This window comes from Dama dama, chromosome 16, assembly GCF_033118175.1.
Source record: "Dama dama isolate Ldn47 chromosome 16, ASM3311817v1, whole genome shotgun sequence".
NCBI classification, from domain to species: Eukaryota; Metazoa; Chordata; class Mammalia; order Artiodactyla; family Cervidae; genus Dama; species Dama dama.
In genome coordinates, this window is record NC_083696.1 from 22981854 (window position 1) to 23009096 (window position 27243).

At 47.4% G+C, this 27243-nt stretch overlaps 1 non-coding gene across 1 annotated transcript; it reads left to right on the top strand.

Annotated features, from left to right (window-relative positions):
• The first annotated feature begins 14046 nt into the window (after positions 1-14046).
• Positions 14047-14119, top strand: TRNAG-UCC (transfer RNA glycine (anticodon UCC)). Its single transcript has one exon. It is a non-coding gene; the product is annotated as a tRNA-Gly (tRNA).
• Positions 14120-27243: the final 13124 nt, after the last annotated feature.

Genomic DNA, 27243 nt, shown 5'->3' on the forward strand with positions numbered 1-27243 from the left:
TGGAAAGGGCGGAGTGGGTCTAATTCTGAACTGTGTTTCTCTATTGGTCTATGTGTCTATTTCACTGAGACCCTAATACCATGCTGTCTTGATAACTGTTGACTTATAGTACATCTTAGGGCTTCCCTGGTGGCTCAGATGGTAAAGAATCTGCATGCAATGTGGGAGACCTGGGTTTGATCCCTGGATTGTGAAAATCTAGAGGAGGGCATGGAAACCCACTCCAGTATTCTTGCCTGGACAATTCCCATGGACAGAGAAGCCTGAGGGGCTGCAGTCCACAGGGTCAAGAAGAGTCTGAGTGACTCTTTTCAGTTGAAAACGACTGAGCGGCCAAGCACACAGTACACACAATACATCTTAAAATCAGAAGTGTGAGTACTAAACCCTGTTCTTTCTCAAAACTAGGTTGGCTATTGTAGGTTCTTTGTATTTTCACATACATTTGGTAAGTAGCTCCTCAATTTCTATAAAAAAAGACTCCTGAGATTTTGTTTGGGATTGCACCAAATCTATTCATCAGTTTGTGGAGAATTGACATCTCAACAAGAGCAAGTCATGAGCATGATATGTGCTCCATTTATTACAGTTTACGTTTTCTCAGATTCATTTTTATCATTTGTGCATCTGTTAATGTAATAATAAACTTATTCAAATTTATGTAGAGACATACTAAAATATTTCATATTCTTTGATAACATTATAAATGAGATTTAAAATTTTAATGTTCTAATTTTTCATTGCATTTGTAATATACAAAAGTTTCCAGTTTACATTGTACTCTTAGTATATATGAATACAATGGATTTTTGTATATTGACCTTGTATTCTACAACCTTGTTATGCTCATTTGTTAGTTTTAGCAGCTTTTTGTAGGTCCCTTAGATTTCTCTACACAGAGTTTCATGTCTTTGTGAGGTAGTTTGTGAGGTAGATAAAGATGGTTTTATTTCTTCCTCTCCAACCTGCATGCCTTTTATTTAATTTTCTCACAAGGACTTCTGTGGTAGGCAGAATAATGGCATTAGAATGTGCATGTTCTAATCCTTATATCTGAGAATGAATAAATTAGTTGACATGGCCAAAGGCAATTAAGTCTGTAGATGGAATTAAGGTTGCTCACCAGTGACTTCAAGAGATTATTTTGGATTATACAGGTGGACCCAGTGTAACCATAAAGGCAAGAAGTTGGCAAGTAGGAGGTCAGAGTAATAAGGTAAGAGACTAAAGTTGCTTTTTGCTGTCTTTGAAGATAAAGGAAGGGGCTGTGAGCTGAGGAATGTGGGCAGCTTCTAGAAGCTGAAAAAGCAAGTAAGTGGATTCTCCCCAAGATCCTCCAGCAGAAGCCAGCCCTGTCCACACCTTGATTTTAGCCCAGTAAGATCTGTGTCAGATTCCTACCCTATAGAGCTCTAAGATAATAAATCTGTGTGTCTTTAAAATTTCTTTAAAAATTTTTTATTGGAATATAGTTGCTGTATAATGTTGCATTATTTTCTTCTGTATGGCAAGTGGAATCAGTTACACACATATGCTTATCCCTTACTTCTGGATTTCCTTCCCATTTAGGGCCCCACAGAGCACTGAGCAGGGTTCCTTGTGCCCTGGAGTTTATCCCCCTTAGTGGTCTATTTATACACAGTGGTGTGCATATGTCGGCCCCAGTCTCCCAATTCATCCCATCTCCCTCTCCCCTTGGTAACTGAAAATTTGTTTTCTATACCTATGACTCTATTTCTGCTTTGCAAATAAGTTCGTCTGTATAATTTTTCAGGATTCCACATATAAGTGACATTATATGATATTTGTCTTTCTCTTTCTGACTTCACTCTGTATGACACTGGGTAGGTCTATCCATGTCATTGCAAATGGCATTAATCCATTCCTTTTTGTGGCTGAGTCATGTTCCACTGTATATATGTAACACATCTTCCTTATCCATTCATCTGTCCATGGGCATTTAGGTTGCTTCTATGTCCTGGCTATTGTAAACAGTGCTGTAATGAACACAGGGGTGCTTGCATCCTTTCCAATTATACTTTTCCCTAGATATAGCGCAGGAGTGGGATTGCTGGGTCATATGGTAGCTCTATTTTTATTTTTTAAAGGAACCTCTATGCTGTTCTCCAGAGTGGTTGTACCAATTCACATTCCCACCGACAGCGTAGGAGTGTTCCTTTTTCTTCACGCCTTCTCAAGCACGGATTGTTTGCAGGCTTTTGGTGATGGCCATTCTGACCAGTGTGAAGTAATACCTCATTGTGGTTTTAATTTGCATTTCTCTAATAAGTAGTGAGGGGCTTCCTTGGTGGCTCAGTGGTAAAAAAATGCAGGAGACATGGGTTTGATCCCTGGGTCAGGAAGATTCCCCTGGAGAAGGAAATGGCAACCTACTCCAATATTCTTGCCTGGGAAATCCCATGGACAGAGGATCCTGGCAGGCCACTTCACGGGGCCGCAGAAGAGTTGGATGTGACTTAACAACTAAACAACAACAACAATAATTAGTGATGTGATGTTGAGCACCTTTTCATGTGCTTTTTTTGGCCATCTGTATGTATTATTTGGAGAAATATCTATTTAAGCATTCTGCCCATTTTTTGATTATTTTATTTTTTGATAAATATATATGGTTTTAAGACACTGAGTTTGTGGTAGCTTGTTACAGCAGCCCCAGGAAATCAAACAATATCCAATGTTGAAGAAAAGTGGTGAGAGTGGACAGAAGATGCTTTTTTAAATGGAGTACACTGATTTTTAAATAATGCTCATTACAATAACAGTTGAAAGGAAGGCCATCTCCTGAATTCCGGCCATGAGTCTGATCTGTACTGAGATGGATCTGGGCCCATTTAATATTAATCCTGATGCTTGCCACTTGAGAGCTGAAGGGTGTTTTAGCGGATCTTCTAGCAGAGTGGGGAGAAGTGTTTCTGTCATTCTGTTTCTCCATCAGACTATCTTTGCTGTGACATTTACTTTGAGCATTAGGGATTCCATACTGTACTACCTGAAAAATCAAGACTCCTTCTTGACTGACTTTTTGGAAAAAATTATGAGAAATTCATCTAACTTAGAAGAGTGTAGCAAGGCAGAGATATGTTGCTAAAATTTCCCTAACACTCAGGAATCCAGATTGAATCAAATCCATCTTTAAAGCTGGCCTGTCTCAGGCTAGTCTTTGTTCAGTAGGACTTGTCTTGAATGAGTTTCTGAGATCCTAGCTGCTGCTGTTCCTACTAAGTTGCTTCAGTCGTATACGACTCTGTGCAACCCCATAGACGGCAGCCCACCAGGCTCCGCTGTCCCTGGGATTCTCCAGGCAAGAACGCTGGAGTGGGTTGCCATTTCCTTCTCCAATGCCTGAAACTGAAAAGTGAAAGTGAAGTCACTCAGTCGTGTCGACTCTTCGCGACCCCATGGACTGCAGCCTACCAGGCTCCTCCATCCATGGGATTTCCCAGGCAAGAGTACTGGAGTGGGGTGCCATTGCCTTCTCTGCTGAGATCCTAGGGAAATGGGTTAATCCAGGTTTAGGGCGGGTTTCCTTGAAAACTCTGTCTGTGCTCTCTCTCTCATTCTGCCTCCCTGTGTCTCTGGTGAGATGTCACTTTGGCGCTTAAGCAAACAGGAGCTGCTCCCTGGATCCTTCTCTGGTTTTCTTTCTGTCCTTTGACACCAGGCTGCCACTCTCTTTGCTTTCTTCTGCCTTGAGTTTCTCACTGTGCTTTTTTCACATCTTGAGGCATAGAATCATGTGCTTATTTTCCAGCTGCCATAAAGTATTTGGGGAGACAGATAAGTAAGTGTGCACATCTCAACCTGTTACTCTCTAGGCTTAGATGTCCCTGGAACCCAGGGCTGGTGCAGACACTTGTGGGACACCCTGCTCTGATGCAGATATGGCCCATGGAGGAGCTGGCCACCAGGATGGCGGATCATCCAGCGTGTCCTGTAGAGCTTTGTTCATGGACGCCCTGGTTCTGCCCTGGAAGTGTGGAGCTCAGACCCACAACATGCAGGCCTTCGGGGAAGGGAGATACCCTTCTGGAATGAATGGCTTACACTTACTCCCTCACATTCAAGTGTAGCTGAAGAAGCAGCAGGCAGCCCTGAGAAGTGGCATGCTGGGTGAACATGCCTTGTCTCCTGGTCCACTCTGGCCTTGGTGTGATAGAGGCGGGGGTACTACAGAGGCTCTTTCTCACCCCTGACTCCCTGTGAGAGAGGAGGCATCCAAGTTACTGGGGCCACCAGGAGTGCATTTCCTGCCCTTAGACTTAGGTTATTAAGGTTTCTGAGAACTGGGGTCTGTCTTTGGATTGTGTTTCTGCACATTGGCTGTTGGCTGGCAGCCTCCCCTCCCCTCCAGTCTGGGCTCTCCTATGTAACCTGAAATTTCCCCAGTGTCCCTGTCACAATCGTAATTCTCTGGTCTTTCCTGTCTCTCTTCTCTGTGGTGAATCCCCCTGCATCAGTTCTTCACTGCCGCATAACAACTATCCCCAAGCTGAGTCCTATGAAACAACAGCAATGCTTGGCTCACCACCCTGCAGGTTTGCGGCCACTTGGCCAAGAGGGTGTGTCCTCTCGGGACTCCTCAGGAGGTAGTGGTCACTGTAGCTTCGTCATCTCCACGTCCCCAACCCCACATCTGGAGGCTGATGCTGGCTTTCGGCCAGGACTTCTTTCTGCTGGTGCTGTCCGCCAAGACCTGTGGCCTCCTCATGTGGCCTGGGCCTCCTCAGAGCACAGTGGCAGGGGTCCCAGGGATGGCCTGCAGAAGAGCCAGCTGTCACCTCTCATGACCTGACCTCAGAAGACACGTGGTATCATTTCCACCCCGTCCAGCACCTCAGATGAAAGTCACATGTTTGAACTGAGGGGAATGGGCTCCCTCTTTTGCTCGCAGTCATGTCTAGAATTTTTGGACATGTTCTAAAACTTCCACAAAGTCCTTTAGGGATTGTCTGGGTTTTCTGCGGCTGCTGTAATGAAGTACCACAGACTGGGTGGCTTAAACAATAGGAATCTGTTCTCTCCTGGTTCCAGGGGCCGGAGTCTGACTCCAGGGTGTAGGCTGGGCTTCTTGCTTTGCGAGGGCTCAGCACAGAATCTCTTTCAGCCTCTGGTGATCCTGGCAGCCCTTGGCGGTCCTTGGCTTGCAGCTGCGTCACTCCGGCCTCTTCTTTGTCTTTGCTCGGCCTTCTCTATGCATCTGTGTTCAACCTTTCCTCTTCTTCCAAGGACACCCATCACTGGACTTAGGGTTCTAGCTTCAAGGGGGCAGGAAATGTGATCTTCCTAGGTGACTAGAAGGAAAGTAGAACAGAAATGTCCCCCCCGGCGCTCAACTGCAGTGGGGAGCCTCATGCCAGCGTGCAGAAAGGAACAGGTAAGAGACACAGGATCCTCAGGATTTTCCTCCTCCCAGACAAAGGTCTGTTGGGCTAAGTGATCTCTTTTGGCCCAACACACGGCTCATCTTTCATGGCCTTGCAGTGAGCTGTGACATGTGGCTAAGTCTTCACCTACAGAATGCCAGAGCAGAAGTGATATGTGAGCTCAGGTAAGGAACATGGTCACCCCAGGCGGACGGGGAGCCATGGGGTACACACAGAGTATGCTCTTTGGACTGGTCCGTAACTGCTACACCCAGGAAGAGAGGAGTTAGTGCCAGCATGCAGAGCAAGTGCTTTGCCAAGTACATTGTTTTGTCCTGGGAAGGCTTTCTTTGTAAAATAAGACTCTCAGTGAAGGAAACAGGATGTTGACTTATATTCTAGTGCAAGTTTCTTAACTAGTTTCAGCAGGGTACTCCTGCTGCAGGGGATGGTGGAGAATGACCCAGGACAAACCCGGTCCCATGGGCCTGCTCCCCTGGGAACTTTCCTGTCCCCAGGCCCTGTGGTGTTAAGTCTCCTCATGACAGCACGATGCCCTTCCTCTCACTGACACATGTCAGCCAGCATCCCACAAATGAACAAATGATCACTCAGCTTCTTTCACTCTTGAGTTAGACATTCAAAGAAGAGTTCTTCCAACTCTAAGACTTTGGCAATACTCCAAGATAAATAAGAGGGTGGACCTTAAAAAAAATAAGGTTCTAAATTGCTAAGAGATTAGATCCTGACTGTTCTCAACACACAAAAGAAGATGATAATTATGTGACAGATGGAGGTGGCCATGAGGCTATAGTAATCTTATTGTAACACACAAATGCATCAGGTCTTTTGTGCATCTTGAACTTACACAATGTTATATGTTGACTGTGTGCTGTGCTGCCACTTCAGTGGTGTCTGACTCTTTGCGACCCCATGGACTGTAGCCCACCAGGTTCCTCTGTCCATTGGATTCTCCAGACAAGAATAATGGAGTGGGTTGCTAAGCCCTTCTCCAGAGGATCTTCCTGACCCAGGGATCGAACCTGTGTCTCTGATGTCTCCTGCATTGGCAGGGGGGTTCTTTACTGCGAGCGCCACCTGGGAAACCCATATATTGATGATATCTCAATTTTATTTTATTTTTTTTAAAGAAGAAGAGAGGTGGGCTCCGGGGTCAGAAGGCAGGGCTCTGTCCTGACTACTCGCTGGGGCCCTGGACATATTTCATAACTTGATGAGCCTCAGCTTCCCCCATTGATTGGCTTGGTGATGCTAGGAGTGCTACCTTTTGGGGCTATTATGAAGATTAAGTGAGAGTCTGACTGTAAAATGGTCAGCACAGCATCTGACACAGAAGTGCACAATTGATGTTACTATTTCTATTACTGCTACTGTGAATGACGTTAAGAAAGGAAATGTCATAGAAGGACCTTCTTGACTCAGAGAGAGCATATTCCGGTTGGACTCAGGTGAACAACTGCACACCTTTTGGGAGGATGTGATGCGCATGCTCTCAGCCATGTGGCTTTCCAGAACTTAGTCCAGTCGCACACATTCTGTGATGCCGCTCACAGTGGACAAAATCCGAGGTCCAGGTGCTCCCCCACAGAGGAGGGGAGGCCTGGGGACCCTGCCGCCAACCCACCCGCTCTGCCCGTGGTTCACAGGAGGAGCAGAGGCTGTGCCCCTGGCTGGCCCCTCAAGGAGACCTTGCTGCTGGGGCAGGGGCTGGAGTTAAGCATTAATGGAAGCTGGAACCTTGAATGTGAGGTTCACTCACGGTAAGAACTGCTCAGCTCTTCCTGGAGTGTTGCCTCATTTTCACAAAAATGACTCGGAAAGGACAATTTTAAATTTATCTCCTATCTTATCCACCGTTCCCAGACATCTAGGCCATTGGGTCACTACATCCTAGGTCCTGCTTGGGTGGCAATGTTACCACCTGGGAGGCTTCAAGGGCTGGTTAGACCCGGGGCTTGGAACCACCAGGTCTAAACTGAAGGTGGTGGCCGTGGAGGTCTCTAGGCAGGTTGTGGCTAGGCCCATTGTGTTCCCCCACCTTTATTTCTGTCTCAGCCTTGGTGAGTTCAAATATGTCTGTGGGTGTCAGAGTATAAATTGGTGCTCACCAACATGCTTCTGAAATTTTGAGTGAATGCTGCTGTCTGACATTGTATGTGTGTATGCGTGTCCGACTGTTTGTGACCCTATGGACCGTAGCCCTCCAGGCTCCTCTGTCCATGGAATTCTCCAGGCAAAAGTACTAGAGTGAGTTGTCATGCCTTCCTCCAGGAGATCTTCCTGACCCAGGGATCAAACTTGCATCTCTTATGTCTCCTTCATTGGCAGGTGGGTTTTTTTTTACCTCCAGCGCCACCTGGGAAACCTGTATATGTGTATATTCAGATCCAGATTATGGAGAATACTCTCCAAATATCACACCCCTTGTGTTAAGGGGAGAATTTCTAAATAAGTCAGATGATCCAGGGCAGAGGGAACCTTTGCTGAAAGCTTCTGGGATTTAAGATATGATCAAGAAGATGCTAGCCTGGTGCTTTGTTTTTAACATCCATAAAGTCTGCAAAATGTCCAGCCTGACCCCGACCTTGTTGGTTGAGCTGTGGGGTGGTCAGGCCGCCAGCCCCTGCCCTGTGGGGGCGGGGTGGGGCTGGGGAGTGGACAGCTGGCCTCAGCCTCAGATTGTCCCCTGGGTGTGACCTGAGCAGCTGCCCCAGAAGCAGGCTGCCAGGGGTCACCACTTACTCCTGCTTAGTTTGGTCTAATTTTCAGCAATAAAATTTCTGCCAGAGCATGTGCTGCATGTGGGGTGAGGGGGGGATGGGTGATGGGGACATCTGTGTCCGGGGATCCAGGCCGGACCGGCTCTGCCTCTTCTCTACCCAGACACATTCTCTGTGTGAGCGTCATACTGCAGACAGGCGCTGGCGTTGAGGCTGGCCTTCAGGCCAGCTGAGCCCACATGAATTGAGGTTTGCGATCCTGACCCCATGGGAGGGAGAGCATCCGTCTGTTCGTGGTTCAGTGTACAAAGAGTCCCTCCCAGGCTTTCCTGGGCCTGCTGGCTACTGGCTGCACGAGGGAGGGCAGTGGCCACACGGAAGGACCCAGCACCGGGGGTGGGTGGTCCATCACCCTGCAGAGCGGCCTTGTGCTTGCCTGCATGGCCCCTCAGCCACCTACTGTCAGCTTGAGGGAAGCTCAAAAAGCCCAGTCATTCAGTCATGTCTGACTCTTCGCAATCCCATGGACTGTAGCCTGCCAGGCTCCTCTGTCCATGGAATCCTCCAGGCAAGAATACTGGAGTAGGTTGCCATTTCCTTTTCCAAGGGAAACACCCCTAAAATTAATTTCATTCCTTGTTACTGCTTTTGGAGAACTCCTCTCCACCCCCCTGACCCCAGCTTCCATGAGGAGGGTGTCACAGCTGTGGTCATCTCCCTTATTTCAGTGCCTCCTGAACTGGAGTTGCATCAGATTCCCTTGGAGGGTTTGTTGGGGTTAGGGTTAGAGTAACAGACTACTAATAGAGTAATGCTCAAAATTCTCCAAGCCAGGCTTTGACAGTACGTGAACTGTGAACTTCCAGATGTTCAAGCTGGATTTAGAAAAGGCAAAAAAACCAGAGATCAAATTGCCAACATCCATTGGATCATCGAAAAAGTAAGAGTTCCAGAAAAACATCTATTTCTGCTTTATTGACCATGCCAAAGCCTTTGACTGTGTGGATCCAACAAACTGTGGAAAAACTCTTCAAGAGATGGGAATACCAGACCACCTGACCTGCCTCCTGAGAAATCTGTATGAGGGTCAAGAAGCAACAGTTAGAACTGGACATGGATCAACAGATTGGTTCCAAATCGGGAAAGGAGTACGTCAAGGCTGTATATTGTCACCCTGCTTATTTAACTCATATGCAGAGTACATCATGTGAAATGCTGGGCTGAATGAAGCACAAGCTGGAATCAAGATTGCTGGGAGACAAATCAATAACCTCAGATATGCAGATGACACCACCCTTATGGCAGAAAGTGAAGAAGAACTAAAGAGCCTTTTGATGAAAGTGAAAGAGGAGAGTGAAAAAGTTGGCTTAAAGCTCAACATTCAGAAAACTAAGATCATGGCATCTGGTCCCATCACTTCATGGCAAACAGATGGGGAAACAGTAGAAACAGTGACAGACTTTATTTTTCTGGGCTCCAAAATCACTGCAGGTGGTGACTGCAGCCATGAAATTAAAAGATGCTTACTCTTTGGAAGAAAAGCTATGACCAACCTAGACAGCATACTAGAAAGCAGAGACATTATTTGCCAGCAAGCTTCAACTAGTCAAAACTATAGTTTTTCCAGTAGTCATGTATGAATGTGAGAGTTGGACTATAAAGAAAGCTGAGTGCCAAAGAATTGATACTTTTGAACTGTGGTGTTGGAGAAGACTCTTGAGAGTCCCTTGGACTGGTAGGAGATCCAACCAGTCAATCCTAAAAGAAATCAGTCCTGAATATTCATTGGAAGGACAGATGCTGAAGCTGAAGCTCCAATACTTTGGCCACCTGATGGGAAGAGCTGACTCATTTGAAAAGACCCTGATGCTGGGAAAGATTGAAGGTGGGAGGAGAAGGGGTCGCCAGAGGATGAGATGGTTGGATGGCATCACCGACTGGATGGACATGAGTTTGAATAAGCTCTGGGAGTTGGTGATGGACAGGGAAGCCTGGCATGCTGCAGTCCATGGGGTCACAAAGAGTCGGACACAACTGAGTGACTGAACTGAACTGAATAGTTTACCCTGCCCATGCCCAGGGTTTCTGATTCAGGAGCTCCAGGTGGGGCTGAGAATTTGCATTTGAAGCAAGTTCCCAGGTGATGGGGGTCGGGGGGACACCTGGGGACAAAACCCTCCTGGTGTCCGGGCTGTGAGACCGATTAGGGTTGCAACCCCACCCAGTGTCCCATGGAACCTGGCTTTATGGTCCGTGACAAGGGGCTTGTGGTTAAATAAATGTGGCATTGTGGCAGGTCCACACCTCTCAGACATTCCTGATACACTGAAGTGAAGTGAAAGTCGCTCAGTTGTGTGCAACTCTTTGCAATCCTATGAACTGTACAGTCCATGGAATTCTCCATGTCAGAGTACTGGAGGGGGTAGGCTTTCCCTTCTCCAGAGGATCTTCCCAACCCAGGGATCAAACTCAGGTCTCCCTCATCGCATGCAGATTCTTTACCAGCTGAGCCACAAGGGAAGCCCAGATACACTGTGATGGGATAAATGCTTTTTTTTTTTTCTGATTTATTTGTTTTATTGATGCCTGGATGCTCAGTCCTTGACTGGGTACTTCCAGAGAGGGTTCAGCGGCTCCTTCTGCTGCTGCTTCTTGGTCTTCGGGTTCTTTTCATGCTTGTTGAGTCAGCGGCGTGTTGTCTTGGGTCACGGATCCAGGGCCTTGTACTTCTTGCCCTTATAGAATTTCCTGAGGTTCTCCTTCTGAGTCTGGTTAATGATGGTCAATACATGGGTGATGGATTTATGAACAACTCGGATCTTGGAGAGTTTGGAAGCCACACTGCCTGTCACTTTAGCGACGTGCCGCTGGGAAAGCTCTACCTTCAGTTCCTCTTCCTGTTTCAGCAGCTGCTCCTCCTTCTTGCTGTGAAGGTTTCCAGCCTTAATCCTGGCCATGTCTGTACAGTCTGCCTCTGCTGCCTTCTCAGAGGGAAAGAAGGGGTAAAAGCTTGGATGAATCCTGCAGGGTGGCACCAGGCTTCCTTTCATCCCACATTCCCCCAACCTATTTAAATATGGGGCACACCTCTTGCACCATCCCTTCTATCTGGAGTAGGGTTCCATCAGGCATTAGTTTAAGAAATGGATCCAGAGCTTTATTTGTCTCCCGAGATTTTGTGTAGTCTGAAGGTGGGACAGAGCCCCTCACCCTCCATTCACGACTTGTCCCCTGCTTAACCTGCCATGATGAATCTGACTTTGTGAGGCTGTGTTTGGGAGAGACGTGTGGGCTGTTCCTGGGCACCTTCCAGGCTCTTCCTCACCCCCTTCCATGTCTGCCTCCTTGACTTTGGGGGGCTCCTGATGGAGGTTGCAGGAAGAGGGAGGTGGGAATGATCAGCATGGTTGGGGGTGCTCGGTAAAATTTCAGGGCCTCCTGGACTGTGGACTTGCGGTGGTCAGAGCCTCTGTTCTGTCCAGCCCCAGCCCCAGTCCACGTCCACTGCCTTGACTATAGAATGTGCTCACTAATGATTATGGCCAATGATCCTGCCTGCCCATCCTCCTCTGGGTTAAAGCAGAGCTGGTCTTTGGGGAGACCAGTGAGGACTGCTCCCGGGCATATGGATCTTATTTAGGAAATGCTTCCTGATCCTGTGGACTGCCGGTGGAAGCCCCATCAGCGGTGGGACTCAGGGGCCTGGTGTTCTCCCACCGTGAAAGCAGGGTGGGCCTCTGGGCTTGGGGGGTGGGCTGACCAGCACCCTGGACCACACTGGGTTCCCAGCGCTGGGGAGGGCAGTAGCCCTGCAGTGGAGAGTCGAACTTTCTCAGAGTCCTGCTCTCAGCAGGCTCCTGGACAGGCCATTCTCTGTACCCCCTAGGGTTTCTGGGTTATCAGGGTCCCCAAATAGGGTTGTGCTTCTGAAGTCGACAGGGTCCTCCAGACTGCCTGGCAGAACACTGGATTGGGGGGGGGGTCTATAGTTGGGCTGGTGGGCTTTGCGTTGCAACAATCATCTCTTTGTCTCTCTGTCTCTCTCTCTCTCACACAATTGTACACATGGTCACTCAGGCTGGTCCTGTGCCCTGGAGGGCATGTGTGGGGGTGGCCGTGGGTGATCAGGCCACTAGGTTTTCCCTTCCAGCAATGACTGGGGCAGGAGGGCTTTGCAGGAGGAGAGGCCTCCGTGTGGCCCGGGGCCTGCTGGCTGTCCGGGGCCTGCTGTCGGTGTGACCACTTCTCCTGCCCCCGCTGATATCTTTGCTGGTGAAATGACAAGGTCTGAGGCCCCCAGGGAACAAACACATCTGGTTCTGCCATTAAACGCACTGCACTGGGTGGAAAATTCCTTTTGTTTTTGAAGGAATCCTGGGATAATGTGACCCATACCTGTAATATGTTGAGGATAGGTTTTATTTCGGATGGTCTGAATATAGTTCAGAAATTGGTACCTTTTGGAAGCACGTGTGTGACAAGCTGAGCAAGATATGAAAAACGTAGGGCCCAGTTGTACAGATTCTAGTCCCCCTCTGGTCTTAGGTGTTAAAGCCTGATTCATTCAAGGGTGGAACATCCCCAGTCATCAGCTCGTTTTACTGATACAGGGAAATGCTGTGTTTTTTTTCTGAGATAAGCTGGGTGGATTTTGTCACATTTGTGATCATATATCATGGGTTCTCTCTCTCCTTCCCTTTTAGAATTCCTTCCTTCTTCCATTCACAAGCTTAGAAACTATCTTGCAGCTTTGGAGAGGCTGGCCCTGGGCTGGGTGTGGCAGGTCCCTTGTCTTCCTGTGGCCCAGAGGGGCCATCTCCTCACCTATCTCTCCTTGTATCTCCCTTCTTCCTCTTTCCTGGGTCTGGTCTATGTCACCACCTATGATCTCCAAGACTGAGAAGCAGGGATCCCTGTCTTTTTGCTACAGAGGGAATTCCTTTCCCATCTGAAATGAAGCAGACACTTTCTCTCACTCATCTAGTGCCTCTCATGGGGACAGTGTGTGGGGATGTGATCTGGGGTCGTGAGAAGATCAAAGGCCAACCATATCACCCTTGTGATGGAGGCATCACCAACAGGGAAGGAAGGAGGCCTGGAAACCCCCTCCCCTGGGGCGGAGCGGGGGGGACTCCGCTGACTTGGACTGTGCCAAGTCTCACCAAGCAGTGTGGGAGGGGAGGAGCAGGTTCAGGAGGAGTAGGTGTGCGAACTCAGTCGTGTCTGATTCTTTGCAATCCCATGGACTGTAGCCCGCCAGGCTCCTCTGTCCATGCGATTCTCTAGGCCAGAATACCAGAGTGGGTAGCCATTCCCTTCTCCAAGGGATCTTCCCAACCCAGGGATCGAACCCGTGTCTCCTGCATTGGCAGGCGAATTCTTTACTGATGAGCCATCTGGGAACTCTTAGGAGGAGCAGAGGTGACCTCAAAATGTGCTGAGAGCTGGGGGACAGCAGAGGCTGCTGGACTGAGTGGGGAGACGATGGTGGAGCAGCAGGAGCTGAACCCAGCCCCAGGCCAGCGTCTGCTCTTTATCCTCCTGGTATGACAACTTCGGAGGTCTCTTCCTCATTTGTCTTCATTTCCTGGGGGCAGCGTGTGCGGTTTTCTCCCATGGGGAGGAGTCTTTGGGTGGGACTGCTGAAGATAGGTACTGCTTAAATAGATTGTCTTGGAAAAGAGGGGTCAGCCCCTGCAGGGATTCAGGACAAAGGGAGGAGCTGAACTCCTGTTCAGACCCTCGGAGTTGAGTCACCTGTTGTGGACGCTGAAAGCTTCCTAGAAAAGGAGTGGTTCCCAGATCCCTTGACCAGAAACCATGCCTGTCCAGCTGCGGACTTCCCTGGCAAAATGGAAATACACCACCCAGGCTCCCTTCTGGGCTATTAAAATTTAATGTTAAAGTTTAATGGGGGGAATTCCCTGGTGGTCCAGTGGGTGGGACTCTGTGCTTCCAATGCAGGGGGCACAGGTTCAATCCCTGTTTGGGGAGCTAAGATCCTGCATGGAGCTCCCCTAAAACAGATTAATAAAGTTTAATGGGAGAGGGGGTCCAGAGGAACTAGTAAAAATGTCCTATCTATCCAAATACCAAGGGAGGGATGTGAATGTATGATCCCTAACCACTGTTCTCAAGTTGAAGAGCTTGGATTTGCTGCTGAATCAGCAGAACGTCCTCATTCGCACTAGTTACTGTGCTGTCTAAACTTCTGAATGACCCTCAACATCTCCCTGCAGAGCACTCATTAACTGGGAAGTGTAAAACAGTGACTTAACATTGGAGAAACCTGGCCGACTCCACCGTGACCAAATAATCACCAATACAGGACCGAGAATAAGAACAGACCAATGAGAGCTTGTGCTGACACCTGTCCAGCAGAAGACATGACATCACGACTTGCAACCTTTGAATTGAATTATGAGGGAGCATCAGATAAATCTTAGAGGCTGAATTCTTCAGATGTCGGGGTCAAAAAAAAGTCCATGGCACTAAACAGACTCAGGAATGATTTCAGATTAAAGGAGACTGAAGAGCTGAAACAGGCAACTGTGCCGAGATCCTGGGCTTCCTTTGTCATACAGGACATCGTGGAGGCAATCCACAGAATCGCGGAATCATACTGTGGTCTGTGTATTGGATAGTAGCTTCAAGTCTACCAATGTTATTAATAGCTTTCTGATTTTGATTATTTTGCTGTGGTTTATGAAATCAGGGCAATATCTTTGTAGGAAATACTGACATATACAGTGGTAAAGAGACAGTGAGCCTGAGGCTTACTCTCAAGTGGTTCAGAAAAATATGTATAATTGAGGAAGAGATAAAAGGATAAAACGAACGTAGTGAAATGGGGGAGCTGACTGAAGGATACACAGGAATACTTTGTTCTACTGTGCTTGCAACTTTCCTGTATCTGAATTTTGGTCAAGATTTTAAAAATTTAAAAAGATTTCTAGAACACAGGGACTGAAGACAGCTTATGTCTCTCTCTAGGACATCTGTCTGAGTCTACATGGTCAGGTGGGGACCCAGGACCGTCCCTATGCTGCTCTGTCACAACCTGGACCACAACCACAGGAAGGGAAAAAAAAAACTTGAAGCAGAAAGCAAGCAATTCCTGTCTGAGCACGTGACACACAAGTTCACGCTCCATTGGCCGGAGCTGGATCAGGTGACCAAGCTGTGTGCTGTGCTGGGCTCAGCCGCTTAAACGTCTGACCCTTTGTGACCCCATGGATCATGGCCTGCCAGGCTCCTCTGCCCATGGAATTTTCCTGGCAAGAATACTGAAGCAGGTCTCCATGCCCTCCTCCAGGAGATCTTCCCGCCTCAAGGATCAAATCTGCGTTTCCTGCATCTCCTGCACTGCAGGAGAATTCTTTACCGCTGAGTCACTGGGGAAGCCCCAGGGAGATCAGAAATTTGGCGTCCGCAAGGGAGATCTTGTGCAAAGGTGAAATGCTCTTCCATGGAATAAGGGGGAGCAGACTTGAGGGGACTAGCTGTCTTCCCTTTTCTTTAATTCAGAGGTTATTTGGCAAATGGCCATGGTCCTGGTGAGTCTTGAGGTTGTGCATCCAGTTCGGAGGTCCCACACCTCACTGCTCAACGCTGGCCTCTGCTGGGTGCCTCAAACATCCCAAACACACTGTAGTCCAGAACAGCTCCTCGCTCGCCGAGGTCTTCCTGTCCTTCCCCCTGTGCTGCCCCGCCCACCTCTCAGAGCCCTCCTGGTGTTCCTGCTGTCTAGAAGGCGGGTAAGTCCCCCCACACTCCATGCATACCTCTTGACCTGATTCACGTCCATCACTCTTGGCCAGTGTCTCCAGCAGCGCATTGCGTAGCTCTATGCCACGGGCGTCACCATGATCTTACTAAAATGTGGGTGCTCAGTTTGGAGGGCTGGGCAGGGCCTGAGACTCTGCTCTCTGACAAACTCCTGAGGGAAGCTGATGCTGCAGGTCTCAGGTGGAACTGAGCCCCTCGGAGATGAAGGAGCTGGCACTGCAAGTGCACAATCACGGATGGAGGTGGATGAATCGGGGTGCGCTATAGCCGGTGGAGCTACGCTTGTCTGAGGTGGATGTCTTGTGGGGGCACTGTCCCTGATCAAAAATGGCAGTATTTTGGAGCACATTGCCTCATAGGCCCCTTCAAGTTTGTTTGCCTATGAGTTGGTGAGATAAAAAAAGAAAACCCATATATTCCATGTCACATGGCTGATGAGGGAAGTTTAGAACACTGAAGGACCTGGGGAGGTTCAGAGCATCTCTTTCTTCATATATAATTGTTACTTACTTATTTTTGGTTGCATTAGGTCTTTGCTGCTTTTCGAGAGCTTTCTCTAGTCTGCGTGAGCAGGGGCTACTCCTCGTTGTGGTAGCTTCTTTGTGCAGCATGGGCTCCAGGACACGTGGGCTTAGTAGTTGTGGAACATGGGCTTAGCTGCTCTGCTGCAAGTGGGATCTTTTCGGACCAGGGAGTGAACCTCTGTCCTCTGAACTGGCAGGTGGCTTCCTATCCACTGCGCCACCAGGCAAGTCCAGAGCATTTCTAATTTCAAAGGAAAACAATGTACGAGCCACTGAGATTCCTCCCCGCTCGGCTAAATGCTGTCTGGGCTGTGTCTCCGAGTAGCTGTCTAGCAGGAAGCCCAGGTCCTCACCCACCATGCAGTGGCGTAAACTGGAGGTTTGCATGAGGTCTAGTAGAGGGCAGCCAGAACCCCAGCTGCGATTTGCTTTGTCATCTGGGACTTGCCATTAGACTTCCTGAATCTCGGTTTTACTGCCTGTAAAGTGGGCTGGAGTATTGCCTCTGACACACAGCGTTCTCAGGGGTTGGTTCTGATCTTCCTGTTGGTGTGTCTCTGTATTCACAACATGCAAGTCTACTGGTAGCAAACGCTACGGGAGCATCCTGTAGACCCGATTGACTTCTCAGAGGCCGCCCACTGATGGGGCTGCGAATTCTTCGAATTGACAGAAGTGTGTGACCAGCGCCTTCAGGCTTCCTAGAAACAGGAAAGGTTTAGTGAAAGTGAAAGTCACTCAGTCGTGTCTGACTCTTTGCGACTCCATGGACTGTACAGTCCAGGGAATTCTCTAGGGCAGAATACTGGAGTGGGTAGCCTTTGCTTTTTCCAGGGCATCTTCCCAACCCAGGGATCGAACAGGTCCTCCACATTGCAGTCGGATTCTTTGCCAGCTGAGCCACAAGGGAAGCCCCACAAGGGAAGCCCCACAAGGGAAGGGAAAGGTTTAGATCAAGATGTAAATAAATAGGCTACTTTTCAGAGCCGGAGGGATTTCCTGTTGGCTCAGCTGGTAAAGAGTCTGCCTGCAATGCGGGAGACCCTAGTTCGATCCCTGGGTCAGGAAGATCCCCTGGAGAAGGAAACGGCAACCCACTCCAGTATTCTTGCCTGGAAAACCCCATGGATGGAGGAGCCTGGTGGTCTACCGTCCATGGGGTCGCAAAGAGCTGGACACGACTGAGCGACTTCACCTTTCAGAGCTGGAAGCCATATTCTCCTTGACCACAAGATGGCGCACGCAATCATGAACTCAACCACGGCGATGTCGGATAGGGGCTCCTACGGCGAACCAACTATGTTGGAAATCCTCTTTTCTTTAAATGATCTCCTTATCCTTGGTGGATCAAGTGGTTTTCCCCAAAGGCTCTAGAAAAAGTTTTACAGACCCCTTTCGATGAGAACTAGGAACTTCAGAGCTGGCCGATCTGGGTTCATAGCCCATTTTGCCACTTCTGGCTATGTGATCTCAGGCAAGTTGCTTAACCTCTCAGTAGAGATGATGGTGCTTCCCTAACAGGGTCACAGCGAGTTTTAAATGATGCTTTCAAAGTGGTTGGGATAGTGCCTGGCACATAGCAAGTCCTATAAAATTCTGGCAAATAAAATCTTAATACCAACACTAAAACTAATTTTAATACAATGCTAATAGCATACTGCCACACTCCTTTTCAAATAAGTGAAATTTAATGCTGAAAATTTGAATTGAACCTACAAGAGTTAAAAAAAAAAATAGATTGAGTACTTAAATATTTTAAAGTATTTAACTTAAATATTTTTAAGTTAAACACTTAATATTTTGAGTATTTAGAATAGCTGATATACTATGTAAACAATGGAAACAATTTTGATAATTTATTGCTGTCATTCCATTCTGGAAAGGAGACATTTTTGCCAGAAAAGAAGTGAAAGAATTTTATCCATTGCTACTTGCTAAAATGCACATCTTGGCTAGTTGCCTGTCTGTGGAGAGGTACGTGCCTAGGTATTTGGCTGCTGGCCCCTCCTGCGTGCCTCCAGTGTGTGGCCTGAGATTCCACCCCAGCCATTCCAGAGTTAATCTCCAAGTGCAAGATCACCATTTTCACTCAGCTGGGAACAGAGCTGGGTCAACTGGCAAGACAGCAGCCTGGGAGTCAAAGGTCTTGCTCCTGCTCATCTCTTCCTATAAGCATGACCCTGCAGACTGCTAACTTCTTCATCTGTTACCATATGGTCAGAAATTGTTCAGAATAATGCCCAAAGCAGGAGTCAGGTTGATGATGTCTGGCACTGAGATAATTATCCATGAGAAGTTTGCATTTGTATTATATAAAATCAAATTGCAGAAAAGCATAATGGATAAAATAAAAATCATCTATAATCTCATTACTTTGAGATATAACCACTGTTTCTATTTTGACTTTTTGAACAATGATGGTCATTTGTACTACATGTTTCTGCACAACAAGAAACACACGAGTCTGTATCTTGCTTTTCTGCATTACATCCGAGGTTTATCATGCAATGAAATACTCTTCAAAGCACTTATTTATGGTCTCGTATTATCTTCTCTATGGCTACACCATGTGAGAACTGGACCATAAAGAAAGCCCAAGAAAGTGCCCAAGAATTGATGCTTTTTTTTTTTTTTTTAGAATTGATGCTTTTGAACTGTGGTGTCCGAGAAGACTCTTGAGAGTCCCTTGGACTGCTAGGAGATCCAACCAGTCCATCCTAAAGGAAGTCAGTCCTGAATATTCATTGGAAGGACTGATGCTGAAGCTGAAACTCCAATACTCTGGCCACCTGATGAAAAGAACTGACTCATTGGAAAAACCCTGATGTTGGGAAAAATTGAGGGCAGGAGGAGAAGGGGACAACAGAGGATGAGATGGTTGGATGGAATCACTGACTCGATGGACATGAGTTTGAGTAAGCTCTAGGAGTTGGTGATGGACAAGGAAGCCTGGTGGGCTGCAGTCCATGGGGTCACAAAGAGTCGGACATGACTGAGTGACTGAGCTGAACACCATGATTTAGCACTTATCCCCTATTTGGCTTCTGATGTGCACTATTTGAAGAAATACTGCAACAAACATTTCCTTGTAATATACACTGCTGAGGGCTTTTCTGGTGACTCAGACAGTAAAGAATCTGCCTACAATGCGGGAGACTGAGCTTTGATTTCTAGGTCTGGAAGATCCCCTGGAGAAGGGACTGGCTACCCATTTTAGTATTCTTGCCTGAAGAATCCCATGGACATAGGAGTTTGGCGGGATACAGTCCATGACGTCGCAAAGAATCAGACATGACTGAGCGCCTAACGCTACACTTGACTTTCATACACTTCCGAATGCACTTCTTTAGGAGAACTTAAGAAAAGCAGATGTAATAGGTTAACAAGCATGAGCACTTTAAACCATGCACCAACTTCTTGCTTAAGATCAAAGTAAAGTAAGCAGCAAAAATGCTTTGAGCTCTGTTCTGCTAACTGCAGCCTCCAACATCTTACTGCTGTTTCTGGGAATTTACTTTAAACTGTCTCTCAACTTGGTGCTCTGTGGTAACCTAGATGGGTGATGGGGCAGTGGGAGGGAGGTCCAAGGAGGAGGGGAATATATGTGTCACTGATTCACTTCCTTGTATAGCAGAAACTAACACACATTGTAAAGCAACTATCCCCCAAATTTTTAAAAAATTGTCTTTCAGAACATGAAGGAAGGCTTTCACATAGGACGTTCTGTGGCTCTAGTAATCTATGACATGCTATATGTTAGCTCAGTCATGTCTGACCCTTTGAAACCCCAGGGACTGTAGTCCGCCAGGCTTCTCTGTCCATGGGATTCTCCAGAGAAGAATACTGGAGTGGGTTGCCATTCTCTTCTCCAGGGGATCTTTCTGACCCAGGGTTTGAACTTGGGTCTCCTGCATTGCAGGCAGATTCTTTACCATCTAAGCCACCAGGGAAGCCCATATGTTAATGTTTTCAGAAAGGCGACCACAGCATCCCAACTAACTATATACTGGTGAAATTTTACCCCAAACTCAAATGCCTCCAGGGGTCAGGCAGGGGCTAAAAGTACCAGTAGGCCTACTGTGGTATCTGGACAATGTCTAGAGTGACATGGATCGTGCATGCCATCCACTCCCACCTACAGAAACAAATAGACAAGTCAGACCTGAATTTGTGAGTTGTTCTAGAACACTGCCCACCAAACAAAAACCCAAATGTGAGCCAAACGGTGACCAGGCATGACATTTAGACACTCCACTTGAGGTTCATGAAGTTTGACAAAGGGCAGATCTTCCTTTCATAGAGGAGGGAACTGGAGTTCAGAGGGTTTGAGCATATGGCTGAGCCTGGAAGGACCTCACAGAAGTGGTTTGTCAGGTTCTCAGCTAGTGTGGCTGACCTTGGTCGTGATACGTACTTCAGATCATTGCTTACTCATGATAGACAAAGTATCAAGTGCATGAATGATTCCATCCTCATCATTTCAGGGATTTCACTAAGCTAATGTGACTTTCTCATACACTATGCAATTGCTCTCCCAAGAAATAATTGCTCCTTCCAGAAAGACCTCTCTACACAGGGACTGACCACAGATGTCCGCTTGTGCTATATGGGGTTTCCCCATTCTCCGTTTCCTGTTTCCTGTCCCAGCTGTCGTCGGAAGCCTCTGCATCTACAGACCTCACATTTCATCCGGGGTTGGGGGAAGCCTGCACCGCTACTGGGGCGGTGGGAGGGTGCCTGGGGGTGGCGGCTCTATACTGTTCCCGTTATACGCTGAGGTGCATTTGAGATGATGCTGCTGAGTTTTAAGTAATAGGTTTGTGTCTTGCATCAAGATTTGGTTTCTTCTTTGAGTTAATGTTTTTAGTATTGCCACTGATTCATTGCTGTTCACCCTACTATTCTTGAGTTTTTGGGAAAAAAATCCCCAATATCCTTCTTAAAACTCAAAAAGCCCAGAGAAGAGGTTGGACAGAAGGGGTGGGGGTCAGGGGAGTGAGAGTAAAACCTGAACCATTTGGAAAGGGGCCAATGCAGACTGCTCCAATAGCCCCACGCTGACACAGGAGACACATCCTTCCGAACCTGGGACACAAATGATGGTCACTCGATTTGCTCACTCATCCATCACTTGATTTGCTCACCCAGGCTTTAAGAACGTGGCACCTTTATTTTGCTTTTCAAACTTCAGTTTCTTCTCTAAGATTGCAAATGCAAAGCGGACAAACAGGTAACATACACGAACAAAGTATTCAGGTATCCTCAAAGGGGCGTGGTCGTGAACAGTGACAGTGTTAGTTGTTCAGACCTGTCTGACTCTGTGCAACTCCATGGACTGTATCCCCCCAGGCTCCTCTGTCCATGGGATTCTCCAGGCATGAATACTGGAGTGGCTTGCCATTTGCTTCTCCAGTGGATCCTGCCAACCCAGGGATCGAACCCAGGTCTTCTGCATTGCAGGCAGATTCTTTACCATCTGAGCCACCAGCAGTGATCAGTTTGGGGGCTCTAGTGCCCTCCTCCAGCTGATAGTTGCCATGGTGATGGTGGCGGTAAGAAGATGTTCAGGCACATGATGGCCAAATTTTCCTCTTTTCCAAGAGAAGCTGGGCATCCAGATTTTACATGAGAGCTGCTGGGTTTTGAGAGGTGGCAATGACTTTGACTTTTCCTAAGACGTCCTATAGGCCACAGACTGCATGAAGCTCTGAGAAACCTTCTGTGCCCTGAGACTTCTGTGAGCTTGTCTTTGTGAGGGGAATGAACTCGAAGCTTAACAGAGCTTATATATGCTTCAAAAGTAAATAATTTCAGAAACTGCAACAGGGATGGACTCATAAAGTTTACTGCTTACTTAAAACCCACTACTTTCCATATCCAAATGAATGGTGATCTCCACCAACATTTCTCAGGAGTGAATGAGAAGTGTTAAATCAGTTCAGTTCAGTTCAGTGGCTCAGTCATGTCCAACTCTTTGTGACACCATGGACTGCAGCATGCCAGGCCTCCCTGTCCATCACCAACTCCCGGAGTTTACCAAAACTCAGGTCCATTGAGTCGGGGATGCCATCAAACCATCTCATCCTTTATCACCCCTTCTTCTCCTGCCTTCAGTCTTTCCCAGCATCAGGGTCTTTTCAAATCAGTCAGTTCTTCACATCAGGAGGCCAAAGTATTGCAGTTTCAGCTTTAGTATTAGTCCTTCCAATGAATATTCAGGACTGATTTTCTTTAGAATGGACTGGTTGGATCTCCTCGCAGCCCAAGGGACTCTCAAGAATCTCCTCCAACACCACAGTCCCAAAACATTGATTCTTCAGCGCTCAACTTTCTTTATAGTCCAACTCTCGCATCCATACATGACTACTGGAAAAACCATAGCTTTGACTAGACGTACCTTTGTGGACAAAGTAACGTCTCTGCTTTTCATATGCTGTCTAGGTTGCTATAACTTTTTTTTTTCCAAGGAGCAAGCGTCTTTTAATTTCATGGCTACAGTCACCATCTGCAGTGATTTGGGAGCCCCCCCCCCCCAAATAGTCTGTCACTGTTTCCACTGTTTCCCCATCTATTTGCCATGAAGTGATGGGACTGGATGCCATGATCTTAGTTTTCTGAATGTTGAGTTTTAAGCCAACTTTTTCACTCTCCTCTTTCACTTTCATCAAGAGGCTCTTTAGTGCTTCCTCACTTTCTGCCATAACAGTGGTGTCATCTGCATATCTGAGGTTTCTGATATTTCTTCTGGCAATCTTAATTCCAGCCTGTGCTTCCTCCAACCCAGCATTTCTCATGATGTACTCTGCATATAAGTTAAATAAGCAGGGTGACAATATACAGCCTTAATGTACTCCTTTCCCAATTTGGAACCAGTCTGTTGTTCCATGTCCAGTTCTAACTGTTGCTTCCTGACCTGCAGCCAGGTTTCTCAAGAGGCAGGTCAGGTGCTCTGGTATTTCCATCTCTTTAAGAGTTTGCCACAGTTTGCTGTGATCCACACAAAGGCTTTGGCATAGTCAATAAAGCAGCAGTAGATGTTTCTCTGGAACTCTCTTGTTTTTTTATGATCCAATGGATGTTGGTAATTTGATCTCTGGTTCCTGTGCCTTTTCTAAATCCAGCTTGGACATCTGGAAGTTTATGGTTCACTGTTGAAGCCTGGCTTGGACAGTTTTGAGCATTACCTTACTATGAGTGAGATGAGTGCATTGTGTGGTAGTGTGAGCATTCTTTGGCATTACCCTTCTTTGGGATTGGAATGAAAACTGACCTTTTCCAGTCCTGTGGCCACTGCTGAGTTTTCCAAATTTGCTGGCATATTGAGTGCAGCACTTTCACAGTATCATCTTTTAGGATTTGAAATAGCTCAACTGGAATTCCATCACCTCCACTAGCTTTGTTCATAGTGATGCTTCCTAAGGCCCACTTGACTTCACATTCTAGGGTGTCTGGCTCTAGGTGAGTGATCACACCATTGTGATTATTTGGGTCATGAAGATCTTTTTTGTATAGTTCTTCTGTGTATTCTTGCCACCTCTTCTTAATATCTTTTGCTTCTGTTAGGTCCATACCATTTCTGTCCTTTATTGTGCCCATCTTTGCATTGAAATGTTCCCTTGGTGTCTTTAATTTTCTTGAAGAGATCTCTGGTCTTTCCCATTCTATTGTTTTCCTCTATTTCTTTGCATTGATTGCTGAGGAAGGTTTTTTTTTTTTTTTAATCTCTCCTTGCTATTCTTTGGAACTCTGCATTCAAATGGGTATATCTTTCCTTTTCTCCTTTGCCTTTAGCCTCTCTTCTTTTCTCAGTTATTTGTAAGGCCTCCTCAGACAACCATTTTGCCTTTTTGCATTTCTTTTTCTTGGGGATGGTCTTGATACTTCCCTCCTGTACAATGTCACGAACCTCCATCCATGGTTCATCAGGCACTCTTTCTATCAGATCTAATCCCTTGAATCTATTTGTCACTTCCACTGTATAATCGTAAGGGATTTGATTTAGGTCATACCTGAATGGTCTAGTGGTTTTCCCTACTTTCTTCAATTTAAGTCTGAATTTGGCAATAAGGAGTTCATGAAGCATCAATAAAAACATCAAATCTAAGCGCTTCCAAAAGGTTTGTAAACAGAACATCTCTGAGGATGTCCCTTTAATAATGTCACCATCACCTTCATGGTTAAGGTTCAGAGGAACATTAAGGGGTATAATCACAGGGAGCTTGGCTGACATCACAGTCACCCAGGACTGAGGGCTGTAGCAGGCTGACACATGGGTTGAATACCGTTTGGGGGCACAGTGGCAACAGAACGGGACAGGTGGGCTTTAGTCAATCGTCTTCTATCTCGGGGTGGGTCAGAAGAGCATCTGACGGCTCCTGGATTGGGGTGTCCACTTTGCCCACCCATCTCCTGTAGTATGACTGGCAAACTGGATATGGGCTGTCCCAGAGCCAGCAGCTTCTGCATTTGTCTCACTTGTAGGAATGGGGAGGGGGTGTCTGGTGAAGGGCCAACTTAGACTCCAGACAAAATGTTTCTTTCCTAATTGAGATGAAGCCTTTTGGGCCGTTTGGACTGACCTAATAAACCCATGTGAAGCCATATCCAATGTCAGAAAGGCGATTTTCCTGAAATTCAATACCTTAAAAATGCGAGTGAAGTAGAATAGCCCCAGGGGGTTGTCAATCAGTCCTCTTCTTAGGGCTGGCTCGGTGCCAACTGGAAATGCTGTCTCCTGTCCCCACTCCCCTCCTCTGGGACCCGGGTGTGAGACCTGATGTGTAGGGAGATTTCCAGTGTTTAAAATGGGGAGGGGGAAGTGAACTCTAAGATGTCAAATAAGTCTCATTTTTTCAATGAGACTTATTTCCTGGGGACCTGGAACTAATACATTAAAAAAAATGTTTAATATTTGAAAAAGAGCAATATCTAAGTCTCAATCACTTGAAAATAAATATATTTTATCCAATCAAGGCACACCATCATTTTGTATACCACCAACAAAGAAAGAAGGGGCTTCCCAGGTGGCTCAGTGATAAAACAATCCACCTGACAATGCAGGAGACGCAGGAGATGTGGGTTTGATCCCTGAGTCGGGCAGATACCCTGGAGGAGGAAATGGCAACCCACTCTAGTATTCTTGCCTGAGAAAATTCCATGAACAGAGGAGCCTGGTGGGCTACAGTTCATAGGGTCACAAAGAGTCAGACACATCTGAGCAACTGAGCATGTAGTGGGCAGCAAAGAAAAGGAAATGGCAGCAAATTAACGCTACAGGATGCCGCATGGTTCCAGCAATTAGAAAACAATTTTATGGCTGTGGAGGGGCGGGGTGGGGGGGGGCGGATAAGGGGGGATGGATAGGTTGGTAGGCTAGGATTGACGTATACATGCTACTACATAAAATAGATAACTAATAAGAACTTGTGTAGCACAGGGAACTCCACTCAATACTCTGTTATAGACACCTCGGATTTCAGGGATGTTAGGTGAGCAAACACCCAATTGGCATTTGGGAAGTGTTCCGGTTTCTCAGCTGTCCTCTGCCAGCTGGCCACCGGGGGGCGCAAGAAGCCGGTGCACTCCGTTGTCTTCCTTATTTCCTCTGTCTCGCAGCAGAGTCGGGACTCCTAGCACACCCAACAGCCCCTGCACGCTCTAGCTGTCCTGCCCAGTCTAAAAAGCCTCACCTAGTAAGGGTTAAGTGGGGGTGGGGGAGAGAGAATGCAGCTCAATGCATTTAGAGAGATGCAGGCACCAAAATTATAAGCTCAGTGAGCAAATTTTCTGGAAGGGTTCAACTTCCCTGGCGGCTCAGATTGTAAAGACTCTGCCCGCAATGCGGGAGACCCAGGTTCCATCCCTGGGTCGGGAAGATCCCCTGGAAGAGGTCATGACAACCCACTCCGGTATCCTTGCTTGGAGAATCCCATGGAGAGAGGAGTCTGGCTGTAGAGTCCATGGGGTTGTAAAGAGCAGGACACCACTTGAGTGACTAACATTCATTACACACAGGTCCAAAATGGCCCCGGCCAAGCAATGTCCATTAAACGCTCTCAAGCTCTCATTTAGTATTATTTCTCTATTACTGGAAAACAAGCTTTTAATACATGCATACTTAGGTCAAAAAATTTCAAAATAGCTTGAGAAATATAGGCTTTTCTTCCCTCAGTACTCGGTTGGAGTCTCTTTTTGTTTTCATCTGGGTTTTTCAGTTTTTGACTCCCATTAATGTGTAGCTTAGATGGGGCTCAGCTGACTCTGCCAGGGCCCCTTCTTGATCAGAGGGCCAGAAGCCAAGTCCCTACAGTATGTCAATGGAAGTGAGGGGAAAGAGAAGTGCTCAGGAACTTTCCCGTCGGCCTGTAGATGGCGCCCCGGGAAAGGGATTCCAAGCGTCGTTCCCCAAGCTCTTAGGGCCCCGGAGCCTAGGGGTCCGGGTAGAGTGCACCCAGCTGCGAAGAAGGTGCAGCCAGGCGTTCCTTCCAACTTCCACGGCTGCTCCGCACGTGTGCTAGAACCTTTTGGGGCGGAACTACATGCAAACGTGTGGTGGGTGCAGCGGAGCCCGTGCAGGGGGCGCGCATTGAGGGGCGCAGGAGCCCCACTCAGCCGCGACCCCCCACGCGCCGAGCAGCCGGGCGACCCCCACGCGCGGCGGGGCTCTCCCACCCCACCCAGCGGCAGGTGGACAGTGTCGCTATGAAGAGAAAGCTTCAATTGTCCCTCCTACAAACCGCCACACGCCAGATCTCCGCTATTGTGCGCTCAGCATAGAAATGCAAACGAGCCGCGTGCTCCGGCCGC